We start from the raw sequence: 6,088 nt of genomic DNA on the forward strand, positions 1-6,088 counted from the left end.
GAACTTTCTATATATAAATTACACTTCAATGCAGTCGGTGAAAAGTAATCATCTCAGTGTCCCCGTCACCTGAACTCCCTTTCTACCACATGATATCCACCAAGAACCCCTCCCAGGGAGTTAAAGACATCTCTCAAAAAATGAAGCCCTTTATCTCAGTATAGTCTCTGTGGAAAAAGTAAGAATCTCTCTGGTTGAATTGTTTTCCAAAGTACATTTTGCATAGGTGTTAGTACACAAAAGGGAAAATTTAAAAAGAAAATTACTTTAAGAAGTATGGTTCTCTAAAGATATAATCTTATAGGCACTTTACTCTTTTGGAAGGTTTTAATCAACTAGAAAAGTTTTTAAAAATACAAATTTAAACAACAGAAGGCTGTGCCTCATATGTTAGGAAATCTGGAGCCTATTTGGGGGATGGTTCTTTCCCAAGTTTAATCCCATCAGACCGCCAAAGCAGTCAAGTGCATTTGCTTCAATCTCAAATATTTTGCAATGAACAAAAACTCATGAAAAACAGGACACAACATAACATCTTGCCCCCCGCACTATGGAGTGTTTATACTGGGTTGTGGTTCAGTTTAACGGATACCTGTTTTGGAAAATTTTATACAATGAGAGCCAAACTCAGGCTATACTTGAGAGCTATAGAAGAAACAGAGTTAGTACACCTCAAATTAAGAGATCAGCAGAGTCACAGCTGGCCAGCTAGCTCAACTGCTTAGTGTGTGGTGCTGATAACATAAAGGTTAAGGATCCGTTCCCTGTACCAGCTACTGGCCAGCAAAAAGGAAAAAAAAAAGAAAAAAATAATGAGAGAGATCAATAGATTGACGAGTGATGGTCAGTAAACAGATACACAGAATCACAACAAGAAACCAAGGGTAAATGGGCAATATTTTCATGGTACCCTAAATGCTGAAGCACTTCTATGAACATGATCTTCGGCTGCGCTCATGGTGGAAATCCAACTCCATGAAATGAGAATTCTGAGTTAGGATTAAATATGATATTGGCGTTTAGTGTTAGCAGGAAAGATAGGAAGATAAACAAAACCTGAAGTGTAAGATGTGGATCTCGGTACAAGACCCTGCACTGAGATCTGGAGAATGGAAGACGCCAGCCTAGTCAAGCCCCTCCGTTACAAGGAAGAGGACTTACTGAGTGTTGTTTTTATGAAACATACTCATAGATCTACACCCCAGGTGACAGAATCAATCAGAAGCGTGATGGTGAAAGCCTTCGTCAGCTTTTCCTTCTGAGCTGACTCAGGTCACACTGGTACGTGCCGACAGGTCTTTCTTAAGACTAACAGCCAGATGCTGAAGGAGGAACCTCACACTTGCCCCTAAAGGTGGCATCTCATTACTCATCTGGTTTTTGACTCTCCTCGGGTTTTCCACATCTACCTGAAGAGGAGGAAAGGTTGCAAGGTGAAGAACAGTGAGCATGTTTTCCAGAAAAGGGAATCTTCTGAGACCGTGTCTTCATTTATGAATCAGGGACGGGCGTGAGACTGATACGAATGTGACGCTGCTCTGCAGTGTGACCATCCATTCAAGTGATGACGGGGAAAAAGAGCACAGAGGGAGCAGAACCCAGTGACTACGAGCGACAACGGGGGCAATCTGAAAACATCTTGGACAATGGCACTGCTTCACTATTAAATTTCTTGTGTGAGACAGCGGTATTATGTTAATGGAGAACGTCCTTGTTCCCAGGAGCTATATATGTACATGTTTAAAAGTGAACTGCAACTTAACGAATATGTCAGTAACTAACTTTCAAATGATTCAGCAAAATACAAGCAGACGATACAAGAGAGGAAGCAAATGTGACAAAATAATGACAACTGGTGAGTCTAGGCGAAGGGTGGACGTGTGTTCATCCTATTATTCCTTCGACTCTCCTGTGACTTGGAAATCTTAAAATAAAAAATTGGGGCCTTGAAGCCAGACAGCCTGGGCTTGAGTCCTGCCTGGCTCTGCCAATCGGGCACATTCCTGAATTTTCTCTATATTAGCTTCTTAATCCTTCAATAAGGCCGCAATATTATTATAATCAAGATGTCTATCTCCTAACATTAAATGAGTCAATACAGGTAGTGTTTAGGACAGCGCTTGATACACAGCAAGAGATTAACAAACACTGCCTATTATTAACAATGCTGTCAGCTAGCCCTCTTCGTGTTTTGCTTTATTTTTCATTGTATTTATTAACACCTAACATACCACACATGCATTTGCTTATTTTCTATCTCCCGCATAAGAATTTCAGCTCTGAGAGGGTGGGGGATTCTGTCTCCCTTGATGACTGCTATAGCCCCATAGCAAGAAGCTCTCAATAAATATTTCTTGGATGTATGAATGAAGCCACAAGTACATCTCATTTTGTGACATATCTGTTCCTATAAATTAGAAAATAAATCCATCTACATATATAATTTATATGAAATACCATTTTCTTATTAAATGTCATTGTAAATTAAATATATTCATTGCAAAAGTTAATTGGCTCCCAGACATCATAATATCATACTTTACAATGTGGAAAATGTTAAAAACAGTTATAATTTCAGAAAAACTGATCAAATAGTATTCAAAACTATGTATCTAAGTATAGAATATTTCAAACGATTTTTAAGCTTGGAAAAATAGTAAACTATAGCAAATCTGAAAATAATAAACTGAACTTATAAGACACCCCATTTCTGTCAACATAAATGTTTTCAAAGTAACCTACTCCATGCACTGTACCTACTGGGTGCCAGTGCCCCTTGCAGGAGAAAAGAATAGCTGATGCTCGAAAAAGAAGACTTAAAATGCGATCAACATCAAATCAACAGATGGGGACGAGCTTTTACTAGAACAAAGTCAAGGGTAAATGGAGTCAAGGGGAGCCCATTCTCTGAAATGCATGGCCTGGGGGAAATGGCAATGAAGTGTGTGGAGGAAGCAAGAGCTGAAAAACACCTTCCTGACCTAACACGCTGCGGGTGCTCGGCTATCTGCATCGTGGCTCCATGTAGAACGAGGTATCCTTGCATTCCAAATAGAGATACTATCAACGTTGAACATAATTGGGTGATTTCTTCACTGTTCTGACATGACATATCCTACTTGTAATTGTGCATCCCAGTATTAGAGTCGTCTACAGAGCTGTATCTGCTGTGATATTTTGGCCTTTTTCTGATAAACCGCTTGTCTTTAGTCATTACTTATGTTATATGTATAGAGCTGTCATTACCTCTTAGCTGCCTCAACTGGCACTGATTCTAGTAAACTTTCTTCCATTTATAGCTGACTATTTTTCAGTATTTGAGGCATCTTTCAGCATATTTTAAAAATAACCAAGAGGAGATGGGCAACATTCAAAGGACTGTCCTCTGCTGAGTGCCAAACCTACTTTTCCATCTCTGGCACTACTCTCTGCAAGGGAGAAGGGGGAGGAAGAAATCAGAGAACATTGAAAAAAAGCATCTTTCCTTTTTAAGTGAAGTTGTTAAACAAGAAAAAAATAATAGCGCCTTCTTAAGGAATATCTCAAGCCAACCCTATGAAATTGGGCCCCCACTTCCAGTTTGGCATCATTTATAAACCAACTGATTAGGATTTTCAGTCCACTTTAAAGGAAGCTGGCAAAGACACTGGGACTTCCACCATCCACTGCAGGGCAGGATGGGTTATACTGCTCTGAGCTGGATATAATGGGAAGAAGCAACCCAAGGAGACAGCAAATAGAATATGATACAGAAATCCAGAGGACCTTGAACGGCAGTGGGGTTGTGGTGCTGAACCCCTAGCATGATGTCTCCCCAGATAAACACACATGGGAACAGCAGACACACAATCCAAGGAGGTGAAGTTCTGACTTCACCGTCAGAAGACCCTGAGATTCCAAGGACCCCAGGAGAAGAATCCCTGACCTATCACAATGACCCCAGCCTCCATAAACTTGTGGTCATGAAACTAATTACCACTGTTAAAAATTCACAGCACTTCTTCTGTCACGAGTAATCAGCCTTTTTTCTTCATCCAGATTATAAAAGAATAATAATGTACTACGGAACATTTGGAAAATTCGGAAAAACCAAAGAGGAAAAAAAAACACAACAAAAACTCATTATTTTATTACCCCCAAACAAGCAATGCTAATATTTAATTCTCTTTCTCAGTACAGGTTTCAGGATATGTGTATGATTAAAAGCAGTTGAAATCATACTATATTTTTAGAAAATCTAGCAAATTTTCCATTGAAAAACATAACGTCATAAAGAAATAATTCCTAGAGAAAGACAATGATGGGATAATTTCTCACTTCTAAGAGGTATCATTAAAGCTCTGAGGTCAATTCCAGAAGCAATGCATGGAAACTACTCACTACACTCTGCAGTCAGGCCTCACAGTACACTCAAGTTTATTAACAGAAAGCTCCCAATATAGTTTATTTTTTTTATTTTTATTTTTTTTTAAATTTTTATTTTGTCAATATACACTGTATATGATTATTATGGCCCATCACCGACACCTCCCTCCCTCCTCCCTCTCTCCCCTCCCCCCCAAGAATGTCTTTTCCGTTTGCTTGTTGTAGTAACTTCATGAAAGTATAGTTGTTATATCTTCTTCCCCGCCCCGGTTTTTTGTCTTTTTTTAATTGATGTGGTGTATCATATTTAATGATTTGCATATGTTGAACTANTGTTCATCCGTTCATTAGTTGATGGACATTTGAGTGGCTTTTACTCTTTGGCTATTATAAAGAAAACTGCTATGGACATTTCTGTACAAGTGTTCCTGAGGAGGTATGCTTTTGTTTCTCAGATATGTACCCTATGAGTGGAGTTCCTGGGTCATGAGGTATCATCTTTAACTTGGAACTGCTAAACTGTGTTCCAGAGCAGCTGCACCATTTTACATTCCCACAGCATCCATGAGGTTGTAATTTCTCCACATCCTTACCAACACTTGTTATTCTCTGTCTTTTGGGCTGTAGACATCTTGTGGGTATGAAGAGGTATCTTAACCATGGTTTTGCTTTGTGTTTCTTTAATGACTAAGGATGTCGAGGATCTTCCCATGTGCTTCTTGGAGATTTGTATATCTTCTTTGGAGAAATGTCTATTTAGATCCTTTGTCCATTTTCACAGTGCATTATTTGTCTTTTTATTAATGAGTCATAAGATTTTTTATATATTCTGGATATATATAATATATTCCTTATTAGATATATGATTTGTAAATATTTTTCCCCATTCTGTGGGTTGTCTTTTCACTTCCTTAATGGTATCATTTGTAGCACAAAAGTTTTTTTAATTTTTATAAAAGCACAAAAGTTTTTCAATTTTTATAAAGTCCAATTCATCCATTTATTCCTCTTATTGCTTGTGCTTTTGATGTCATGTCTAAGAAGTCATTGCCTAACAAAGTCACAAAGATTTACTCCTTTGTTTCATCTATTAACAGGCTTTTCAGATCTTTGACTTACACTGAATTTAGAAATCTCTTCGTTCCTAAATGCTAAGGGTGGCATGGAGTGGGGAAAAGTAGGTATGTGTGACTTATAGTAGGTATTTGTTATAAGTATAACAAATGTTGAAATATAAAATAATACTTCTTCAACTTACCAACCCTCAAATAAGCTTCAGTGTAATTTCCAAATGATATTTCTACCACAGAAATTAACTATAAAAGTTCTACTAACATTTCCAACTCCCCTCTCCCTGTACCAGCCCCTGCCCATGGAACTGGCTGGACCAGGCATTGACAGAGAGGGTGGAGTGAGCACCGGGGGCCCCAGGGTAAGGCTGCTGCAAGGAGTTCCTGGTCAAGATAACTACACATGATGGGACTGGAGAGAGTAATTACGCCAGAGCCTGGGAGAGTTGAGGTTTAAGTGCCAGCAAAAGGAAGGGTGCTGACACATTGAAGGCAGAAGAGGAGAAGGAAGAAAAGGCAGAGAGAGAGGTTCCAGAGTCACAAAGCTGAGTTCTTAGGCCCATGGAGACAAGACCAAGTAGAAATAGTTCACAATCAGTTGTGGAGAGATGAAGGATGTTGAGAAGAAAGGAGTGGTTATCTGAAGCAATGGT

This window comes from Galeopterus variegatus, unplaced genomic scaffold (assembly GCF_000696425.1).
Source record: "Galeopterus variegatus unplaced genomic scaffold, G_variegatus-3.0.2 Scaffold7140, whole genome shotgun sequence".
NCBI lineage: Eukaryota > Metazoa > Chordata > Mammalia > Dermoptera > Cynocephalidae > Galeopterus > Galeopterus variegatus.